The 22,871-nt window shown below is 45.0% G+C and overlaps 1 protein-coding gene across 2 annotated transcripts in view; it reads right to left on the bottom strand.

Annotated features, from left to right (window-relative positions):
* The window catches only part of WDR93 (WD repeat domain 93), a 693,419-nt gene that overhangs the window by 105,884 nt on the left and 564,664 nt on the right, over positions 1-22,871 (bottom strand). The window lies entirely within an intron of this gene.

Genomic DNA, 22,871 nt, shown 5'->3' with positions numbered 1-22,871 from the left:
AGATTTTTGGCTTACGCTTCTTGATTCCAGAGGGACGTGTTCTGCTGTTCGATGAATACACGTAAGGAAAGCTGACTTTAAAAGACTTTGTTTTCAGGCGATGAGGGTAGAGACAGAGAGTTAGTTAGGGTTTGGAAATGCTCTTTTTCACTTATTTCTGCTAATGAATAATATTTTCTTGAATTAAGCTCTCTTTATAAATGCTGAATAAAACTTTCTTATGACTTTTCTAATGCTTGCTTAATAAAGTTCCAAAACCTAAGTTTTCTTGAATATGTTTGAATAAACTTTTAAAATGACAAGCTGGTCTTGTTTATTGTAGATAGTTTAAACAACATATCAGATCCATTCGCCTCATGATTCAGCTGCTCTGTTATTCTTATGGGCCTGGTATTGATTGGTAAGTTTGGTGGTAGATAGTGATATCATTTATGCCGAATTTTAGTAGGAGCGCTGGATCAGGCCCCACCCCCTTCCTTCACCACTGTGCAAATATTCCTCTAAAATCAGTTGAACTAAGGATTCCGATTTACTCACCTGTTATCAGGAGAGACCTTAGTCCTGCAACTTTGAGCCCAGTATTGATCCTGAAAAGTATTTTAACCGTACTTACCTGTTACTTAAAATTCCTTCCATAGCCTAACATTGACTGCTTTCACTTGGAAATTCTTCTAATTGTGGAGTTTTAGAACTTTAAAATATTCCTCTGAAATCAGCCGAACTACGAATTCCGATGCACTCACCTGTTATCAGGAGAGACCTCAGTGCTGCATCTTTGAGCTGAGTACTGATCATGAAAAGTAATTCTAACCGTACTTACCAGTAACTAGAATTTCCTTCCATAGGCTAACATTGACTGATTTTCCTTCGATGTTCTTCTAATTGTGGAGTTTTGGAACTTTAAAATATTCCTATAAAATCAGCAGAACTACGAATTCCGATGTACTCACCTGTTATCAGGAGTGACCGCAGTGCTGCAACTTTGAGCTCAGTACTGAGCCTGAAAAGTAATTCTAACCATAGTTACCAGTAACTTGTATTTCCTTCCATAGGAATCCATTGTCTGGTTTTCACCAGAAAAGTTTCCAAGTGTCTACTTTCAGAAACGAAAAATATTCCTAAAAAATCACCTGTATTACTTAAACGCATTCTTTCAACTGTTTACAGGAATGCACCAGTGCTGGATCCAGGATCCACCACTGAGTAAGAAAAAGTAACAATAACACTACTTACCTGCTAAGTGAATTTCCTTCGATAGGGTAACATTGACTGGTTTTATTTGGAAAGTGTGGAGTTTTGGAACTTTAAAATATTCCTATAAAATCAGCAGAACTACGAATTCCGATTTACCCACCTGTTATCAGAAGAGACCTCAGCGCTGCATCTTTGAGCCCAGTACTGATCCTGAAAAGTAATTCTAACCATACTTACCAGTAATTTGAATTTCCTTCCATAGGCTAACATTGACTAGTTTCACTTGGAAATTCTTCTAAGTGTGGAGTTTTGGAAATTTAAAATATTCACCGAAAATCATCCGAACAACAAATTCCGATTCACTCACCTGTTATCAGGAGAGAACCCAGTGCTGCATCTTTTAGCCCAGAACTGACCCTGAAAAGTAATTCTAACCGTACTTACCAGTAACTTGTATTTCCTTCCATAGGAATCCAATGTCTGGTTCTCACCAGAAAAGTTTCAAAGTGTCTATTTTCAGAAACTAAAAATATTGCTTAGGGAGAAGCTTACATGGAAGAAGCGCTAAGGGAAACAAGGTTTAAAGGGAAATACTGGGTAGCTAGGAATTATGGAGAAGGTGATGGGCCTGGCAAGACACTGGCGCAAAAAGTAAGGAGACCCCGCTGCTCTGGATACATAACAGAAGTGACGGATTCAGAGGGGATAGTGTGCCGAGACACGAGTGGACCATTATAGCACGCTCTATACTACGAAAAGGCGGGGCCTGGAGTTAGATGATTTTCTTCGGGATGTTGCGCTGGGCTGGCTTAGCGATGGCCAGAGGGCCTTTCTGTGTGCGCCATTTGAACAGGATGAGGTGAGGGAGGCCATTATGAGTTTTCAGTAGGGCAAAGCAACGGCCACAGACGGAATACCTGCCTAGTTCTATAAAACGTACATTGATTTGATGGCTCCTATTCTCAGGGAAGTGTACGAGGACGCGCTAGAGGTGGGACATTTACCTCCCTCAATGAGGGAAGCTGTCATACTGTTGCTTTTAAAGCCAGGGCAGGAGCCTGAACTTTGTGATTTGTATAGACCAGTTTCGCTACTTAACTGTGATGTTAAGATATTGGCCAAACTTATCGCAACGAGGCTAAACCTATTGATGGCAAACCTGATACTGCCAGACCAATCAGGATTTGTGCCTGGAAGGGCTACGTCCCACAATCTCAGGACGCTCTCTGCTGTATTGAACAATGTGTCTCCGGACCTCCCCCTAGCTGCGATTTTTTTAGACGCCACTAAGGCATTCGACTCTATTGAGTGGGATTATATATTTGAGGTGATGCTGAGAATGGGGTTCCCGCCATTGTTTTTGTCATGGATTAAATTACTGTACACCATGCCAGTAGCGAAGGTTCTTATTAACGGCCATACTTCACGAACTTTCAGTATAACGAGGCGGACTCAGCAGGGGTGTCCTCTTTCACCATTATTGTTTGCCATTGCTGTAGAACCGCTTGCAGCGAAAATACGCCAACATCACAAGGATAGGGCCCTAAGGTGTTATCAGCATCAGATACTAATATCCCTCTTTGCATTCTATACATTCAAGGCACTATGCATTGCCCACCGGGCCTTCTGGAAGACAGGCCCAGCAATCAATGACAACTTAGTCACCCACTACCACCCAAGTAGAAATCTTCGCTCTGCGGAGGCCTTCTTGGCTGTGGTACCTAAAGTTAGGAGAGCTAGGACCGGAGGCAGGATGTTCTCTCTGAACGCCTCGAAGTTGTGGAACTCACTTCCTTTACAACTCCAGCCCAACTCGAACCTGCTCTCCTTCCATAAACAACTGAAGACCCTTCTGTTTACAAGGTCCACCGAGTTCTAACCTCTTCGGCACTGCCCAGCTCTGTCTACATGCGCAGCGCTTGGACGCCCATTGGGCAGCAATCGCGCTATATAAATTAATATTCAATTCAATGCAGACGATATTACCCTATATGTACGTGATCCACAGCACAACCTAAACCCGGTACTATGGGAGTTTATAGTGTTTGGAAGACTCTCAGGGGTCCAAATAAATTGGGGGAAGTCCAGTTGTTTTCCGCTTACTGAGGCTACAGGGCGCTTCTCGATGGACTATCCCCTGGAGTGGTGTGATGATGACCTGAAATATCTAGGGATTAGAATCACTAGAGATAGGGATGCGCTCATGAGGATGAACTATGGGACGGCTATGCCCCGTATTACAGAGACCCTTACACAATGGGTGGCATTACCTCTATCCATGGCGGGCAGGCATTATTGATAAAAATGGTGGTACTCCCTCAACTGCTTTATTTATTTTTAAACATACGCTATTATCCGGGCGGGCATTTCTTTAAGACGATTAAGTCGGAGATGATACGTTTAGTGTGGGGGGGGGGGGGGGCAAACAAGCTAGATTAAAGTGAGAGGTGATGACACACCCGTACGCGAAAGGAGGATTTGGAATACCAGATTTTGAGTTGTATTTTGCTGCGGCGCAAGCCCACTATGCATGGTTTTGGGTGAAGCAACCAAAATATATGCCGTAAGTAGCAGCTGAACATTGGCTGGCACAGCCTGTACCATTGGAGAGGGCGCTCTACCTCCCGATAAGGGACAAAGATAGACGGCCTGATGACTTGGTGTGCACGATAACCGCCTGGCGTAGAATCAGCTGCATGCTGGATGTGCCTTTTCTATATTCGCCATTGCTACCCCTAGTCTACCATCCGGCAATGCCACTGCTGCAGGAAACGGTTTTTCATAAATTCAAAAGCCGGGCCCAAATTGTTCATTGGGGGGACTTGTAAGTAGAAGGCCGATTACGTACCCTTGACCAGATGTTGTGAGACACACAGAGGACGGCGCTGGACGTGTTTTTGTACATCAGATTAAGACAGGGAATAAGGTCGATCACCCCTGGATTACCAGAGGAACCCAGCGTGCTAGCCCCCCATGTAGCACATACTGGGCACAGATACGGCAAGAAAACTGATTTATGCTATGATATTGTAACTGTCGCTCCATGGTAAAAGGAGTCACCAGGTTGGATGCTATAATACTGACCAGCTTTTATTGTACTTATCTTATCGGAAATGTGGATACTGTGTCTGCTGACTCAATAAAAATGTGTTTAAAAAAAAAAAAGATTTTTCTTCACATTCTTTGACAAACTCCACAAACTTAGTTTTCAGGTTTTCTGATTTTGAACTGACTGTATTGAACATTGCCTGGCTTTGCATTGTCTTTCTATTGAAGTGCACGCTGTGCCTCGCTCACTTTATAGATAAGATATGCAAAACCTAATTTGTAATTCTTGTTCCAGAAAACATTCCAACGCAATGTTCCTAAAGCCTCAGATATGATGAGCATACCTTGTAACGAATTAACATAATGAGTTCTGCTCAATACTGACTGGACAGTTTTGCTTCCAAAGATTTCAGCCTCAATATGTGCTTCATCTACGCCACATCCACTGAGATAACTTCTTGTATACCGAAAATGAAACTTTTGTCATGTAGAAAACGCTCATCATTGGATAAAGATCATCAAATGCTACTGGATTGCTCATAAAAATGTAAACTACAATACGGAAAACACCTTCCTCGCAGAAAATTGGCAGGATAGGCTGGTCTTGAAGCTGAGCATGCACATTTCGGAAATTGTTTAGAGCAGTGTATACGGTTGCATAGTATGTGACGGGAGATGGTATTACTGGTAAAAATGAAACCTTCTTCCATGGAACCGTAGTCTGAGAGATCAGAGCATGAATTGCAGCCCATGGAGGAACTGGCATTTCTTTATCCTCAGTCCACACTGAATAAGCAATATGATAAATTCTGTTAAATCAGCTTTGCGGACTGCAGCATGAGGTAGAAGATTCATGTCCTCAGGCACTTTGAAACTTTCTCGTAGACTGGGATGTGTTGATGGTTTGTAGTGATCTTACACATATTTGCAAGGTAGTTGGGTTATAAGTTTCCAGCTTCATTTGTTTATGGCTACAGTTGGCATGGAGTGTTTTCCAGCAGCTACTTCATTGGTACAGTCTTGAAAAAGCACCATGGCAGTGTCATGTGTGCTGGATGTTCCAGACAAAGAAGAGCTGTCTTCAAATTCAAATTTATCAAGAGCAGCAATTGTAAATCCTTTCCTGGTAAAGTGACTTGGAAGTGGTGTGCTGTCTATTTCACAATAGTCGACAGCATGAGCTGCTTACAAGTTCCTGCTGTGTACTATTTAATTATAACTTGTTGATACACCAATCTGATTCATTGCAGTGATTAGCTCTCTACTTTTGCACTTTTCGTCGATTGTGTGGGCCAGTCATCATGTGTAGCAGAGTTTTCTTTTTGGCATGTTGTAATTAATAAATCATGATTTGGAAAACACTTTACATTTGCACAGCATAAGCTTATCTGTTCATGGGATTGTCTTCTACTTCTTCGCTTATATCTTCAAAGCCTTTATCAATGTTGTTGGCTTCTGTTTCAAAATCAAGACCTTTAGTTTGCTTGTTTAGTTTTGCTTTGCTGATATTAAATAATGATGTACAAAATGTTAAGACAACATCAGGCATTCTTGTGGAGCTCCGGGGCATCACAAAATTTGACCTTAAGTCCAAAATCTATATTTTTCAGGACGATTCTTAAACTGTTTCCTTCTGAATTTACTGCATCCTTTGATCTTATTTTGGAAGAAGTCAAATCAGCTGAGAGCACCATAAGTGGCTCGTTCTTTTTGTTAGGCTGACAAAAACTAATTCTGTCATTAAACATTCTCACCAGAAAAATCTTAATTTAATTATTATGGATCAATACAGTTTCATCAATGTTGACCATTATTTCTCTGATCTCAGTGAATGTAAACCTTAGCCAGTAATCAAGAGTGGCTTTAAAACTTCATTTGCTTTTTCAAAGAGTGCAAATGTAGGTGGAGGCTGGCGGTAACGTTACTGATGGGAGCTCATTGTATTGTATTGTATTGTGGTATACTTATAGAGCGCAGCCTGTCACCACCAAGGGCATCCTGGCGCTTTGAACCCTGATCCAGCAACTTCAGCAGCTAGCCTATCCTCGGGAAGAGGTAGGTTTTCAGCGCCTTTCTAAAGGCTGAAAGAGCCTCAAGACTCCTAAGGGATAATGGCAGGGAGTTCCAGAGTTTGGCCGCCGCTACTCTGAACGATCGGCCACCCATCCTCACTCTCTGGAAGCGCGGGACTACGAACAGCTTGGATGACGAGGAGCGTAAGGCTCGAGATGGGAGATACCAAGCAAACATTCTCCGCAATGGGATTGGTCCCAAGCCATGAATAGCTCTAAACACAATACACGCTGCTTTGTAGCGAACGCGAAGGTGGACCGGCAGCCAGTGGAGTTCCTGAAGCGCTGCTGTAGATGAGCTGTAGTAGGGGCGGGAGAGGGCGAGTTTGGCCGCCAGATTTTGTACCCTTTGAAGCTTGCCCAGTAGTGTTGCAGGGGCATCCAATAGTAGTGCGTTGCAGTAGTCGAGTCGACTTAGATGGTACTCCGCACTACTTCGGATCTGGCTTGCTCAGGGAGGAGAGGTAGGACCTTGCGCAGCATACGGATGAGCATCATGCACGTTGAGGTGGTCTTGTTTACGTGCAAATCCAGCTGCAAGTTAGGCCCAAAGATGACCCCCAGATTACGCGCCGAGTGTGTGGCTGACACTGTCTCTGAAAAGGACGGGGGCCAAAAATCATTTGGGAGGTCCCTGGGGATTCGGTCGCTGGAGCAGTGCAGCACCTCAGTTTTAGTACCATTGAACTGTAACGAGTTCAAGCGGAGCCAGTCCGCTGTGGCCTGCATGCACCGATGAAAAGTCTCCAGTGGGACCGCATCCTGTCCCTCCAGTGAAAAGACCAGCTGGGTATCATCTGCATAATTAAATGCAGAGATCCCAAACGATTTAATAAGCTGGACTAGAGGGCGGAGGTAGATATTAAAGAGTATAGGGCTGATGGCTGAGCCCTGAGGTACTCCTTGTCCCACTCTCCGCTCCTCTGAACTGAAGGGAGGGAGCGACACCCGTTGTTGACGATTATCCAGATAGGAAATTAACCAGTCCCTCGCCTTGTCTTTGACCCCACACTCTTCCAGCCTCGCTATCAAGGTCGGATGGCTGACCGTGTCGAACGCGGCCGACATGTCGAGCAGCACCAGAAAGGCCGCCCGACCACTGTCGACTCGCGCCCGCAGATTGTCGAACACGGTCACTAACGCGGATTCCGTCCCATGAGCTGGGCGGAAGCCAAATTGCGTCTCATCCAGCCAGGTGTTCCCTTCTAAGAAGCCGGATAGAGTGCGGGTGACCAACTTTTCCATGATTTTAACTGGAAAAGGAAGCAGGGAAATTGGCCGGTAATTGGAAAGACAGGCAGGGTCAAGCGTAGGTTTTTTTAGAAGCGGGGATACCACTGCCTTCTTCCAACAACCCGGTACAATCCCTGTTTCAAACGACTGACAGCAGATGGAATGTAGAGGCTGGAAAAGTTCCTCCTGAAACAACCTCCAGAGTTTTGGCGGAAGAGGGTCAAGAGGCGAGCCAGATGAGATCGTAAGGGCTAGGCTGCCAAACTCCTCCAAGGAAGGCAGAGGAAAACTACTCAGTTGGGGTCGACTGGCCTCAATCGCCGGAGCTCCCAAACTGGAAGCCTGGTCCAAGGAGGGCAAGGAAAGGCTGCTCAGCTGGGGTCGACTGGCCTCAGACGCCGGAGCTCCCAGACTGAGGGCCTGGTCCGAAAGGGGCGAGGAGAAGCTACTCAGATGGGGTCGACTGGCCTCCAATGCCGGAGCTCCCAAGCTGAAAGCCTGGTCCAAGGACGGCAGAGAAGAACTACTCAGCTGGGGTCGACTGGCCTCAGTCGCCGGAGCTCCCAGACTGAGGGCCCGGACCAGGGAGGGCGGGGGAGAGCTACTCAGCTGGGGTCGACTGGTCTCGCTTACCGGAGCTTCCAGACTGAGGACCTGGTCCACAGGGGAGAGGGGAAAGCTACTCAGCTGGGGTCGACTGGCCTCAATCGCCGGAGCTCCCAAGTTGAGCGCCTGATCCTCTGGTCGGGGTCGACTGGCAGGTGAGGCCAGAGCTTCCAAACAGAGGTGAGAAACCCCCTGCAGGGGTCGACTGGCCATCGCCTCCGGAGCTCCCAAACCAGTGGAAGAATCAACTGGATCCTGCAGACCCTCCAGGATTCTGCGGATTTTCTCCTCAAAGGCCTCGGCAATAGAATCACAGAGAGCTTGCGATGAAGGGACAGAACTGGCCACACACGTGGGGTGGGCGAGGTCTCTGACAATTTTAAAAAGTGCCTGAGCCTTGTTAGGGGCATGATTCAAGGTGGATTCAAGATAGGACGCTTTAGCCACCTTGATCTGAGCCTTGTATTTTTGTATGGCGGACCGGAACACAATTTTCTCCGAATCTAAGTATTGTTTCCTCCACGCCCTTTCTGCACGTTTGCAGTCGAGTTTGAGCTGGCGAAGTTCGCTCGTATACCAAGGACTGGCTCGGTTCACCCTACCCCGTGATTTCCGAAGGGGTGCCAGCTTACCAGTGAACTCGAGATGGACTGGCAGAAGCGAGAGTAGCTCTCCTCAGCTGTATTACCAAGCTTAAAGTCCTTGCCTAAAATGTTCGGCAGAGGGGAGGTTTTAAGAATTCTGGACCAAGGTCTCTCTAGTTTGGCTTGGGATAGTCCGGCCTCCCGTGAGGTGTGGTCCTCCAGCCAGAGAGAAAACATGACCAAGAAGTGGTCTGTCCAATACTGGCACTTAATATCCTCTACTGAAACCCATAGTGGATCCGCGAATATTAAGTCCAGGATATGACCTTTCCTTGTACATTTGTGTTTTCGAATGTGGGCACACATGCAGTTCAAGTGGACATATAAATCCACTGCAAATACATTCACCTCGCTGTTTAGATCAGCTACTATGCTGAACACTTCATCTTGGAAGAAACTAGCTGCAGGTAAAAAAGTGTATGCCGGTTGACATACTCTGTACTTTGTTCTTTTGTCAATCACTTTTGCCCTTGTTCTGGCTAAACCACAGATAACACATTGAAGATTCTTTGCTTTGTGATCAGTAGTTGTAGATGGATAAGGGGTAGCCATCGATGTTCTTTGTGGATGTGCATTGGGTTTGGTTGTCATCGCTTTCTCAGATGACTCAGATTCTTGTTGCGATACACTGGTTTCTGCTATTTTTGACAATTCTTTCCAGGCTTTTTTCCATTGTATACGACTTGTAGCACTTGTTGCTACAATTATAAAATATTTGATCCTCTTCACCCATCAGTTTCAATCTTTTGTGAACTTCGTCTTGCCATATTTCTGCAGCATTTCGTACTCTCTTCTGTGCAGCCACAGTAGATGTTAGATTTTCTTTTGGATTAGTTTAACATATGACAAAAAAATATTTTTTTGAAGGAGTCCTCAGATTTTGTGGTTAACTACAACACTCTGTCAGAAGATAAAGATCCTCTGCTACCACCTGTGTCACTCATGTTTACGAATTTGAATTAACAGAAAATTTGAAACAAAAACATTACCAAAATACATTGTCAATATGAAGGCTAAAACATCATTACAAAAGGGTTGCTCAGAGGACTTATTTACTGTCTCTATAAAACTACTTGGCCCCCAAAACCTATGTTCTGACACCAACATAAAGAATATAGGTCTCATGGTTCCTAAAAAATTACATCATCCATGGAACACTTTCGCCACTTTTAAAAATGTCATCCAGAAAATTTCAGACCGGATTAGCAAAGTCTACCTAAGCTAAATTACTTCTCTAATGATTCAAAAACACAAATCAAAATTGTAAATCTCTGGACAACTATTTTTTACAGCGGTAACTATCAGGACTATCAGAGCTTCGACTCGCAAAGCAGAAAGAATTAGGTCAAGTTTGCACTTTTTGTCGACACTAATGTTTACAGTTTAATTTCGGAGATTATGATGTCCAGCTGGGATTATTTGTACTCTGCATTCTGTACTTTCTTATGTTAGAGCTCTAGGTGGCCGGGACTCGCCAGAAAGTGCCCAATTGCCCTATTTAGCTATTGACTCCTGCTAAGGCCCACACACAGTTAAATGGCCATTGACTCTCCCTAGTCAAAGCATCACCCTTTTACCAGTAGCTTGTTCTACAACGCATCAGCATGCTTTGACCCATAGAAGGCTTCTTCAGGAGTGAATGGAAGATGAGGCCAGAGGAGAAGGTACATACTCCATCCACACAGAAGTGAAAACATAAGAAGGAAGTGTTGAATCCTTGTTAGCTTCTCGTAGATGGACAACTCCTGAAAGTACCAACTGTATGCATTACCAGCCCAGCAGTCTCTGGTACCTGTTATAACCTAGATCCCAGTGAGTAGGAAGGTGAGTGGGTGAGCAAGATGGGTGGGCTTGGTGGTACGTTGGCACTGGTGATTGTATTAAAATGGGGCTTTATACAAGGATATATTGTTTCTGACATGAGAATGGTGCTTTACATAAATGCATGATGTGGATACAGTCATGAGAATAGTGCTGTTTATACAAGGGGAATGGGGATACTGGTAAGAGTGTTTGACATGGCACTGGTACTTTACAAACCTCCACATCTGTCAAGGACGGAACTCTGAAGACATATGCTGTGTACACTGTTTAATTGTTCAAGGTAAGAATGATTCGTCCGAGTAGCCTTAGTGTCAGCAGCCACAGTGTCAGTTTGCACTGAATATTATACATGATAGGTATCTCCTTAGGAGGGTTGCAGTTATGAGGAAAAATGCACAAAGGTGAAATAACCTCATTAGCACACTTACGGCTCTTCATTGAAGTTGAAGCTTAATACTGAAGAGCCAAACAAAAAATCCAGGTGTAGAATCCAGTAATAGTTTCAGCTGTTAGAAACATAATCAGCAACAAAAGTAGTAGCCAGGGAGTGAAGAACACCATAAAGAATAAATGAAAAAATACTTTGTGAGCATCCTTCACTAGACATTGCCTCTTTTTATGTGATTAAAACAGAGACTGACATCGCAGGAAATTATTCTGCACCATCTTGCTTTGGAAATCTCCAATAACATCCTATGGACAGAGCACTATCTTGGCAAGGGTGGGTTAAATTGCTTAGGCATGCCCCTTTCCTGAAAGCAATGCCATTCATTTGGTAATTAAAAATGAAGCTCGAGTTTGACATCCATTGTTCTGCGCAGATTTCTGCAGTCCCTCGGTCAGCAGTCAGCGCACGAAATGCTACTTCAAGCCACCATGAGTAGGTAGATACCAGAGCAGCCCAGGCAGTGCGACTACTCAGTTATAGACTAGCTGCAGTATTCTATACCGAACTGCCCATCAGCTCATGGAATGCTTCTTTTCTTCTGAACGTGTGTGATCTTTGATGAATCTTTGGCACAGCTCTCAAAACAAATGTATTGCCAACGCTTCAGATGTGGGAGTGGATTGTTACAAACCTCTGTTTATACTGGGCAATGGAAACACTGGTATCTTAGCAGTAATGTAACCTAGTGGGTACCTCTGTCTGGGTTATGAACCTAAATAACAAGTAACCTGAGCAGCAGTTTTGGCAACATCAACCACTATGTTCACAGTGGCCTGTCTCCTGTCACCAGAACAGCACTGCCTTTTTGAGCATTAATGTTCACCGGAAACCAGTTGGCATTCTGAGAAGTACTCTCGTGTACTTATAAGTGAGTGGTACAACTCAAACACTGCTGGTTAATTTAACAGTCTAATATTAGCAACACCGACAATTTGGACTGAACTAGTAAAGAAGCATTGAAGGGTATTTTGCATACAAACGAAATACCAGCTACCTCCTGAGAGGTGTATCGGCACAGGGGGACGTCGCGAAGATTAAGCGAGCTATTGCCCAGAGTCACATGGTGCTGGGCTAACCTGTACCTGGCACAGGGGATCAAACCGTGAAACCCGTGGCCCGGAATCAGGCACCCTGGCCGCTGCCCACACCACTTCCACTGAGGCATAAATATGTGTCTAAATCACATCCAGTGTTCATATACCTGACAAACTGTTTTTATAGGCACACACATGAACATTTTGCTCTACGGTACTCTGACAGATTGTGCAATATTGGAATATTTGATTAGTCCTTTTAATAATCAATATGGTAAAATGCACAGCTGGGCATTGTTAGACCTGACAGCGATTAGGGTGATCTTCCCCCAAACAATTTGCCTACTCACCCCCTTTTGCAGAATTTTGTTGTTGTCAACATTCAGACTCTGTGCACTCCACTTCTAACCAGTGCTAGAGTGTGTTTGCGCTCCAATAATCATGCCTGCAATGAGACCTGGCTGCCCCCTGCTGGCCTCTGCTAGATTGAGTTATTTATCCCCATAAGGTGCCTTCCCAGATATTAAACCCTTTGTTGGCATCAGAGTGCACTCCTCTAAACAAAAGGGAAATATCCTGAAGTTTTGGAGCTCTTCGCAAATGCGAACAAGCCCGTATGTGCCGAAATCTTGCTGCCCTTGACGACCACCGTCACTAAGCTCCGGTGAACTGAACTCAACACTACAGCAACCCCTAGCGACAGCCTGCAATGCTTGGCCTGCTCTTCGCACCACAGCGACGACCCTACGCAACGTGCTCCTTGAGGTCTTACCCACCACAAACTCGACTCTACGTGCTGGACTTTGAGAAAGTAACTCTTTCAGCAGGACTAACCTCGTCATTGTACCCTGCTGTTGCTCCATCATTGTTGGCCAGAACGTGTGTCTTTCCCCCAGTGTAGCACAACCAGATGACAGTTTGTGGATCTTTGTGATTTTAGGTGCTAATACTTACCTAAAACTTTGAAATTGCACATCTCTGGTTCTACTGACAGGATTTCTGTAATTTTGGCCTTACATTATTTATTAAATGTTACCCTTTTTTCTAAACTGGTGTGGGATTTTTCTTGTGTTCTGTTTTAAATGTATTGCTATTTGAGTGTTGCACAAATACTTTACACATTGCCTCTTACTCCTTTTGCGTCAAACTACCATAGGGTTAATTACCGTTTAATTTATTGACTTTTGAGTTTCACCCTGACAAGGATTGTTGTTGTTTCTTCATATGGGTTTTCACCTCCTCAATCAAAAACTCGATTCCCTACAGGCATGTTGTTAAAAATCCTATTTGAGCATCAGCAATCTGCCCCTTCAGCTTTGTAGTGTTAGAGAGGATTTACCCACTCACTGGTCTTGTGACACTCAAGTGTGTCTTCGATTTATCTGTTTTAATGGCAAAGAAGGCATGAGTTTGGTAAAATGAATAGGAAGAGTTAACTTTTGGAGAAACGTTCCCTAATTGTAATCTTCGTTCTCCATAAAGGCAATCTGTATAAAATTGATGAAGACAGAGCATACCTACATTACAGTTTTTGTTTTTTGTTTTTAAATAAACAGTTTTCAAATATATTTTTTAAACATTGCCTAGCTAAAGACAGTATTTCTGTCTCTTTCAAATAACTTCAATGATGATTTGAAAAGGCTATCAACTTTAAAATAAAATATTTGCAAGAAATGGGGGTAGATAGGTCCCAGCCTCAATAGGAAGGACAGTGCCACCTTGATCTGGTGGCTCCCAAGTTCCAGAATGAAGTGCAAAGAGACAGAATTGTACTAGCGGCGGTTCCTCCACGGGAGCGGAGGAGCGCCATCCCCCTCTTCACACAGCTGCAGAAAGCTGGAAAAATTTCCGTCTTTCTCCCGGAGAGGGCAGGCTGAGGCCAGTGTGTCATTGCTGCTGATTGGCTGCAATGGCGAGTGGCCCTTTCAGTGTGAATTGCACATGTCGGTTTGGTCGGCTACATTTTTACGGCCAAAGAGACATGCGTAATTTAACCTCTTCAACCTGTCACGGCTGTCATAGAGAGCTGTGTTGGATATCAGGCACAGGCCCTTCGGTGCTCTTCGGAATGCAGAAGCAGCGTGCTCCAGCCAATCTAGACACTTCTCCCATGCAGCATGAGAGCAGTGTCTGGATTAGATAAGGAGCTGCGACACCTGCATTGGAGGAGTCGGGAGCCGGCCTGAGAACACAGAGGGTGAGCTGCAGGCTAAAAAGTTTTTTTATATATTTAAAAATGTAAATGCTTATTCATATCTTGTTTAATTTTATTTATGCCGACTCACCTTTTTGTGAATCACCAACCACCACTGAAAGGTTCAACAAAATAAATCATGTAACATTGCTAAGCTGAAGACAGTATTTCTCTCTCTTTCAAATAACTTCAATTATAATTTTAAAAACAAGGCTATCAAATAATTGTGTTTATAAAACTATTTAATTTTAATGTGACTTAGCCCCCACAAATTCATAACAATGCGACACCAGAAAGGCAAATGGTTTCTGTATGTAATACCTGTTTAACACTTAGTAGTTTGGCATAGGATGCAACGGTTGTTTGGTGTACTCTTTGTTTTTTTGTAAGCCATGGCATTCCGAGTGTATGCTTTAGCTGCTATGTTGAAGGGCCTGATCATAACAATGTGTCGCGATCGCGCCGCAGAAACGACTACATTTCCCTGCAAGACGCGGTGAACTACCTATCCCATGCTCCTTTGCGGTTCTCGTGAGACTTGTCCAAGGAAACATAAGGTTGAAGACTTGCAGAGCTCGGTGTCGGGAATTCCTCAGGTCCGAGCTGTTGCTTGCTGTTGCTGTACGCTGTGGGTGCGGTAAGGGTGCTTACACCAGGATTCCATTGCCGCAGTATTTCTATTATGATTTGGTTCGTGTTAGCTTTCTGCTATACACGCGTTTGCAAGGATCCTTGGGGAAATGCTTCAGAGCTTCAGGATTTGACCCGGTCGGTATTGTCGACCGACGGTGAGGTTGATGAGTGAAATCCACGGATACCTTTTGCGTACCACATGTTGTCTTTCTTTACTTTGATAACTAAGAGGTAGGAGCAGAGTGCTCTTGACTTCATGGAAAGATATTTCAAGGATCTTACCACAATCACATATTGTCCCCATGTGTGATGAATACAGGGGCAACTTCTTATGCATTATCGTTTATGGTGATGATGGATGTGGTATAATGTGCATGGTGTTTAACCCTACTGTCTCTGGCTCCTTTTATTAACAGGGATTGATCAGGAGTGGTAGCCTTCTACTCTCGATCCTTGTGAAGCGTTTAAGGAGTGAGCTAGGGGTATGTTCTTACTTCCTCCAATTTTTGTTGCTATGCCGTCATGTATGCATTTATGTATTGAGATTACATATCCCTGTTGACTTTGTAATACTGCAGCAACATCTCTATCCCATCCTCTACCATCACCTACCTATCCCTGGAAGTGTTATTTTGCTTTACAGGTATTTAGATTGGCATAGGTGTTGCTTGAGGTTTTAATGTATGCAGAGTGCGTTATTAGAATAGGTATTCATGAGATTTGTTCTCTTTGTGTTTTCCAAGTCTCCCTCCCTGCTTTCCCCTTCCTTTCCTTCCCCTTTCCCAAAACCCCCTTCCCCACAACGTCCCTCACTTAATCCTTTCAATGTGCTGTGCCATTACGGCAGTTCAGACATTGGCTAGATTGAGAGGTGGAACATAATCTTCAAACCGTTCCCGAGGACGTTAGACATAACACAATGGGACCCAAACACAATATCTTGATAAGGGTCTGTATATTCAAAACGTCCAGATCAACGTCAGGTTTCAGTCCAACAAGGCTGAACAGTTCCTCAAAGAAATCAGATACCCATCCTAAGCTGTGTGTAGAATATGGCCAGAAACAAGCACTCCAAAGTTTAAACTATATTGAATTCCTCTATGTTGCAAGTATGTAAAAGCCCAACACAACAGAATTCTATATGGACCTGTCATAGTGGGGTAGCAAAGCCGCTGACCTTGCTGCCTGGAGAGTGGTAGCTGGAGTTCAATAAACTCTCCTTTCCACTGAGAAAGTCCCTTTCGTCACATTGCTTGCACAACTCCATAAAGAAGGGGCCCTCAGTTCTCTGGATAAATGTATGATTCGGGCTATGCCATACTGCGCAAATTTTCCTGATGAACCCCCAAGGTGCACTCCTTTAGCAAAAATGAAACCTGCTAATGGAGCCACAGGATGCCTCTCCAAACTATACCCTATGATACATGATTCACACACTATTGCCACTGTCCCGGTGATTAATAGGTGAGAACTGGACATGGGGGAGGCACTCACTAAGGAAAGATGGCAGTATTTTTGTGCCCAGACAGGGATAATGTCTATGTACTGGAAACACAGTCTATTACACTTTTAGGGGCACATTCATCAAGCTATTTTCCGATCGCAAACAGTGCAATTCTCAAAAATCGGCCGTTTGTGGATCGCAAAATTGCCTTTTCTAATGCAAGAAAGATTTTTTTAATTCACAATTCAGGTAACCGCAATTTAAGAAACACTAATTAACATCAACTTGAAGTTGATGTTAACCATGTGCAAATTTTGAAAAATGCACAAAACTGCATTTTTGAAAGTGTCGTGTGGAGCACACATGTCCCTGGGCATGTGTGTGCCTTAAATGTGCAATTTTATTTTTTTAGGGGTGCCTCAAGGGGGCCTTAGGCCCCCGGGCCCCCTTGCCTTTGCATTACCTAATTTGCGATTACCAATTAGGTAATCACACTTTAGGTAATGCAAGACCATTCTCACCTATGGGCATTGAGGCCCATAGGAAAGAATGGAGATGCAATTGCAAAAAGCGATTTCATAATTGCGATTCTTTGGGCCAGATGTATCAAGGTAATTAGAGGTCGCAAACACTACGAATCGCAAAAAAACAATGTTTGCGATCGCAAAATAGCCTTCTTCCATGTATGACAGTGTTTTGCAGCGCAAAATAGATATTTGCTAAAATAGCAAATACCTATTTTGTGAGACCCACATTCTGCAAATAATCATTTGTAATTCGCAAATACCGTCACGCAATTTTCGCAAAAACCCACGTCGCTAAAAGCAAACTCGCAAACCAATGTATCAAAAAATCGCAAATTGAGAATCCTCAAAATCTGCAATTTTGCACCTGATTTTTACCACCAACTCAAGCCAGGTGGTAACCAGGCACAACATATTTAAACAGGCCCACAATGCAACTGGGACTTCCACAATAACAGTGCTGTATGTGATAACCAGGAGGATGCGGATTCAAGCTGCAGCACAGAGAAGGAGGAGACAGGAACGGGCCTTCAGAGTGTGCATCTCTCTGTTCCAGCAGACGGAGAAAGCGATACATGAGAAGTATAGGCTGGACTCAGCTACTATTTTAGACTTGATTACTAATCTACAACCTAGGCTTGACACCCAACCCGCAGGACCCAAACAATTCCACCACATGTGCAGGCCCTGTGTTCACTGCACTTACTGGTGTCAGGGAGCTTACTGGGGGTGACAGCGACAGCAGGAGGGGTCTCCCAGAGTTCCCTGTTGCACTTCTTCCATGCATTCCTGGATGCAATGGTACAGAGGATACATCATATTCCCTGCCACACAACAGGCATTGTAGCAAAGCTAACTGGAATTCTACCAGATTACCCAATTTCCCCATGCCATTGGTTGCATAGATGGAACCCATGTAGCCCTCTCCCCCTCAGCCAATGAGTACGTATTCAGAAACCAGAAATCATTCCATTCAATCAACATACAGGTCATCTGCAACGCAAAATATATCATAACTGATATAGTGGCAAAATACACTGGCAGTACACACAAATCCTTCATTTTGAGACACAGTGGGATATTCACACATCTCACTGGGGTGAATTTGGCGAGGGACACCTGCTAGGTAAATGCATGTCAAGCACTCTTATACACAGTTAAGAGCTGAAGTGAGAGGACAGTGTTTAACCATATGTCTTTCATCCTGTAGGTGACAGTGAATATGCAGTGCACAAATTCATCCTCACACCGTACCTCAATCAGGCTTATCCAAGAGAGTGAAGATACAATCGCACACACAAGTCAACGCGCTGTGTAATCGAGCGGACATTTGGTATACTGAAGAGCAGGTTCCGCTGCCTGCACAAAAGTGGAGGAGCACTACAATATGGCCAAAAGATCTGACGCAAGACTGTGGCGACTTGTGCAATGCTGCACAATATTGCGACAAGAAAAGGCATACCAGTGGAACTCACAGATACAGAATCAGAGGAGGATGAAGTACCAGGTCCAAGTTGCAGACCAGTAGGTGGTGTAGGAACAGCTGAGGGCCGACAGAGACATGATGAAATAACACACAACTATTTCTAGTTGAGTAATGATGACACAAAACAAATAATGATTTGAGAATGACTGTGTTTTAATGTACCTTAGCATCAGGTAAATTGCATTCACACAGCCTACAAACACACTTTATGTGTGGCACTTGCTGTTGCACATGCCATGTACACAGAGCATGAATAATGGATTTACAAATGTTCATATGCCATGGGTTACTTCACCCATTAGCATTCAGCTTTAGCAACTCAGTTTATTTCCTCCGTGCACGTCCTACAGTTGCATGCTCAGGGCGCTGACTGCTCTCCCTGGAGGCATCTGTTGGTGTTTCCTGCCTCACACTGCTGTCTGGGTTCTGTAATTGGTGGGGTGATGCTGTTTCGGCTGGACAGCTCCTCACTGTCCCCTGCCCCCAGGAGACCTGTGCCACCTATGTTAGCTGTCTGCAGCTGGTCAACTGCATTGGTGACCTGCACCAAACCACTGGCAACATCCTGGCTGCAGTGTGCCATTTCTATCTGCATCGTCACTGTGCGTCATTACAATACCGAAGTAGCATTTGACAAATGGTTGACAGCCTTGCTATATAGATCCAGACGGGTGAACAGACGTAGTTTTCTGCTGCATCTGGATGCATTGTCCCTTTGCATTGTGGCACAGAGCTCTTTGATTGCTCCAATCATTTCCCTAATATTGTCTGCATAGGCCTTATTACCCTCTTAAACTTTGTTATTGAGCTCTCTGATGCCCTCCTTCATGTATATAAGAATATGATTAACAGACAACAGCTGCCTGTATATTGATTTCATGCTTTGGGCTTGCAGACGCTGGTCCTTCACCATTGTGCCTTCCTGGCCAGAAAATAAGGAAGGATCATCTCCTGCGTCTGTGCTGGTTTATGCCCTTGGCTTGCGTCTCCTGCAATTGTCATCCCTACGGTGCATCCTGCCATGCATGCTGTTCTTGCTCTGGATGTGCCTTCGGGTTCTCCCTCCAACACCGGGAGTGGAGGCACAATGTGACGGTGTCTTCTTAGGACAGGTGTTGGCAGTGTTGTCTGATCTGTGTCCTCTCCCCCGGCCTAGTCCTGTGTCTGTGATGCCTCCACGGCTTCGGAGTTGTCAGCCAGTGTTTCAGGTTCAACTGTCAATGCAAAAGCACTACTTGTGTGTCCTGCTTTCCATTGTTCACAGAATAAATGTATTTTGCATTTTGGTTACCTAAGTCTATATCTCTGTACTGGGGTGAATGTATAAAATTGTTCTGCATTCTGTCCATCAATTGTTCTTTTTGCATATGTCACCCTGAGTGGGATGGGTATGCCCAGACATGGGTCCTGTGCTCTCCATGCCACTGGAGTCAAGCTATCCTGGCTGATGAGGGCTGAAAGCCCGAAACCTGTCCTAGGATGCTTGTTTCCAGTCCAGGGAGGACATGGCCTGGCAGTTGGGCTGGCTTGTTCCCATTGGGCTCAGGGTCAAGACTGATTTGCATATGGCTGGGTCCAAACTGGAATGGCATGGTGAGCAAAACAATTATGGATTTAGGCACAGAGTTCTGTACTGGGGTGAATGTAGGCTATTGTTCTGCATTCTGTCCATCAATTGTTCTTTTCTTTTTGCATTTGTCACCCCGAGTGGGACGGGTATGCCCAGACATGGTCCTGTGCTCTCCATGTCAAGGGAGTCAAGCTATCCTGGCTGATGAGGGCTGAAAGCCCGAAATCAGTCCTAGGATGCTTGTTTCCAGACCTGAGAGGACCTGGCCTGGCAGTTCAGGCTGGACTGTTCCCATTGGGCTCAGGGTTAAGACTGATTTGCATATGGCTGGGTCCAAACTGGAATGGCATGGTGAGCAAAAAAACTATGGATTTAGACCCAGATCTCTGTACTGGAGTGAATGCATGACATTGTTCTGCATTCTGTCTATCAATTGTTCTTTTTGTATTTGTCTCCCCGAGTAGGACGGGTATGCCCAGGCGTGGGTCCTCTGCTCTCCATGCCACTGGATTTAAGCTATCCTGGCTAATGAGGGCTGAAAGCCCGAAACCGGTCCTAGGATGCTTGTTTCCAGTCCATGGAGGACCTGGCCTGGAAGTTTGGGCTGACTGTTCACATTGGGCTTAGGGTCAAGACTGATTTGCATATGGCTGGGTCCAAACTGGAATGGCATTCTGTCTATCAATTTTTCTTTTTGCATTTGTCAACCTGAGTGGGACGGGTAAGCCCAGACGTGGGTCCCGTGCTCTCCATGCCACTGGAGTCAAGCTATCCTGGCTGATGATGGCGGAAAGCCAGAAACCGGCCCTAGGATACTTGTTTCCAGTCCAGGGAGGAAATGGCCTGGCAGTTTGCCCTGGACTGTTCCCATTGGGCTCAGGGTCAAGACTGATTTGCGTATGGCTGGGTCCAAACTGGAATGGCATGGTGAGCAAAATAATGATGGATGTAGGCCCAGATCTCAGTACTGGGGTGAATGTATGACATTGTTCTGCATTCTGCCCATCAATTGTTCTTTTTGCATATGTAACCCTGAGTGGGACGGATATGCCCAGGCATAGGACCCATACTCACCATGACAATGGAGTCAAGTTATCCTGGCTGATAAGGACTGAAAGACCAAAACCGGTCCTAGGATGCTTGTTTCCAGTCCAGGGAGGACCTGGCCTAGCAGCTCGGACTGGACTATTCTCATTGGGTTTGGGGTCAAGGCTGATTTGCATATGGCTGGATCCAAACTGGAATGACATGGTAAGCAAAAAAACAATGCATTTAGGTCCAGATCTCTGTACTTGGGTGGCTGTATGACATTGTTCTGCGTTCTGTCCATCAATTGTTCTTTTTGCATTTTTCACCACGAATAGGACGGGTATGCCCAGACGTGGGCCTTGTGCTCTCCATGCCACTGGAGTCAAGCTATCCTGGCTGATGAGGGCTGAAAGCCCGAAACAGATTCTAGGAGGCTTGTTTCCAGTCCAGGGAGAACCTGGCCTGGCTGTTCGGGCTGGACTGTTCCAATTGGGCTCAGGGTCAAGACTGATTTGCATATGGCTGGATCCAAACTGGAATGGCATGGTGAGCAAAAAAATGATGGATTTAGGCCTTGATCTCTGTACTGGGGTGAATGTATGACATTGTTCTGCATTCTGTCTATCAATTGTTCTTTTTCCATTTATCATCCCGAGTGGACAGGGTATGCGCAGACGTGAATCCAGTGCTCTCCATGCCACTGGAGTCAATCTATCCTGACTGATGAGGGCTGAAATCCTGAAACCTGTCCTAGGATGCTTGTTTCCAGGCCAGGGAAAACCTGGCCTGGCAGTTCGGGCTGGACTGTTCCCATTAAGCTCAGGTTCAATAATGATTTGCATGTGGTTGGTTCCAAACTGGAATGACATGGTGAGCAAAAATGGATGTACTTCGGTCCAAATCTCTGTACTGGGGTGGATGCATGACATTGTTCTGTGTTCTGTCCATCAATTGTTCTTTTTGCATTTGTCACCGCGAGTGCGACGGGTATGCTCAGACGTGGGTCCCATGCTCTCCATGCCACTAGAGTCAAGCTATCCTGGTTGATAAGGGCTGAAAGATCAAAACCGGTCCTAGGATGCTGGTTTCCAGTCCAGGGAAAACCTGGCCTGGCAGTTCGGCTGGACTGTTCCCATTGGGCTCGGGCCAAGACTGATTTGCACATGGTTGGGTCCAAACTGGAATGACATGGTGAGTAAAAAAAGATGGATTTAGGTCCAGATTTCTGTACTGGGGTGGATGTATGACATTGTTCTGCGTTATGTCCATCAATTGTTCTTTTTGTATTTGTCACTCCAAGTGAGACGGTATGCCCAGACGTGGGTCCCGTGCTCTCCATGACACTGGAGTCAAGCTATCCTGGCTGATGAGTGCTGAAAGCCCGAAACCGGTCCTGGGATGCTTGTTTTCAGTTCAGAGAGGACCTGGCCTGTCAGTTCGGGCTGGATTGTTCACATTGGGCTCAGGGTCAAACTTATTTGCATACGGCTGGGTCCAAACTGGAATGGCAAGGTGAGCAAAAACACTATGGCTTTCGGCCCAGATCTCTGTACTGGGGTGAATGTGTGACAATTTTCTGCATTCTGCCCAACAAGTCTTCTTTTTTAGTGTTACAATTTTGGCTTTACTATTTTGTGTCACCTGCTGATACATTGCTGTGTGTCATTGCTCAACTGTGTTATGTGTGTGACTACATCTCCCATGATGCATTGCTGGGTGAGCTGAAAAATGTGGAATGGAGCTGCATTGTTACTTCTTAATTGGGGCATTCCTGAGTGTGTTATTAAGGGGGGAATCTGTCTGGGCTGACTTAACATGCATCTTACCTTGTCTGGTGTTGGGAGTGTCGGAGCTGTCAATATCTGCAACCCCCCACTGATGCTTTCAG

Source organism: Lissotriton vulgaris, chromosome 2_1, assembly GCF_964263255.1.
Source record: "Lissotriton vulgaris chromosome 2_1, aLisVul1.2, whole genome shotgun sequence".
NCBI lineage: Eukaryota > Metazoa > Chordata > Amphibia > Caudata > Salamandridae > Lissotriton > Lissotriton vulgaris.
Note: the sequence above shows the minus strand (reverse complement) of the source record. Positions and strands in the feature narration are given on the sequence as shown.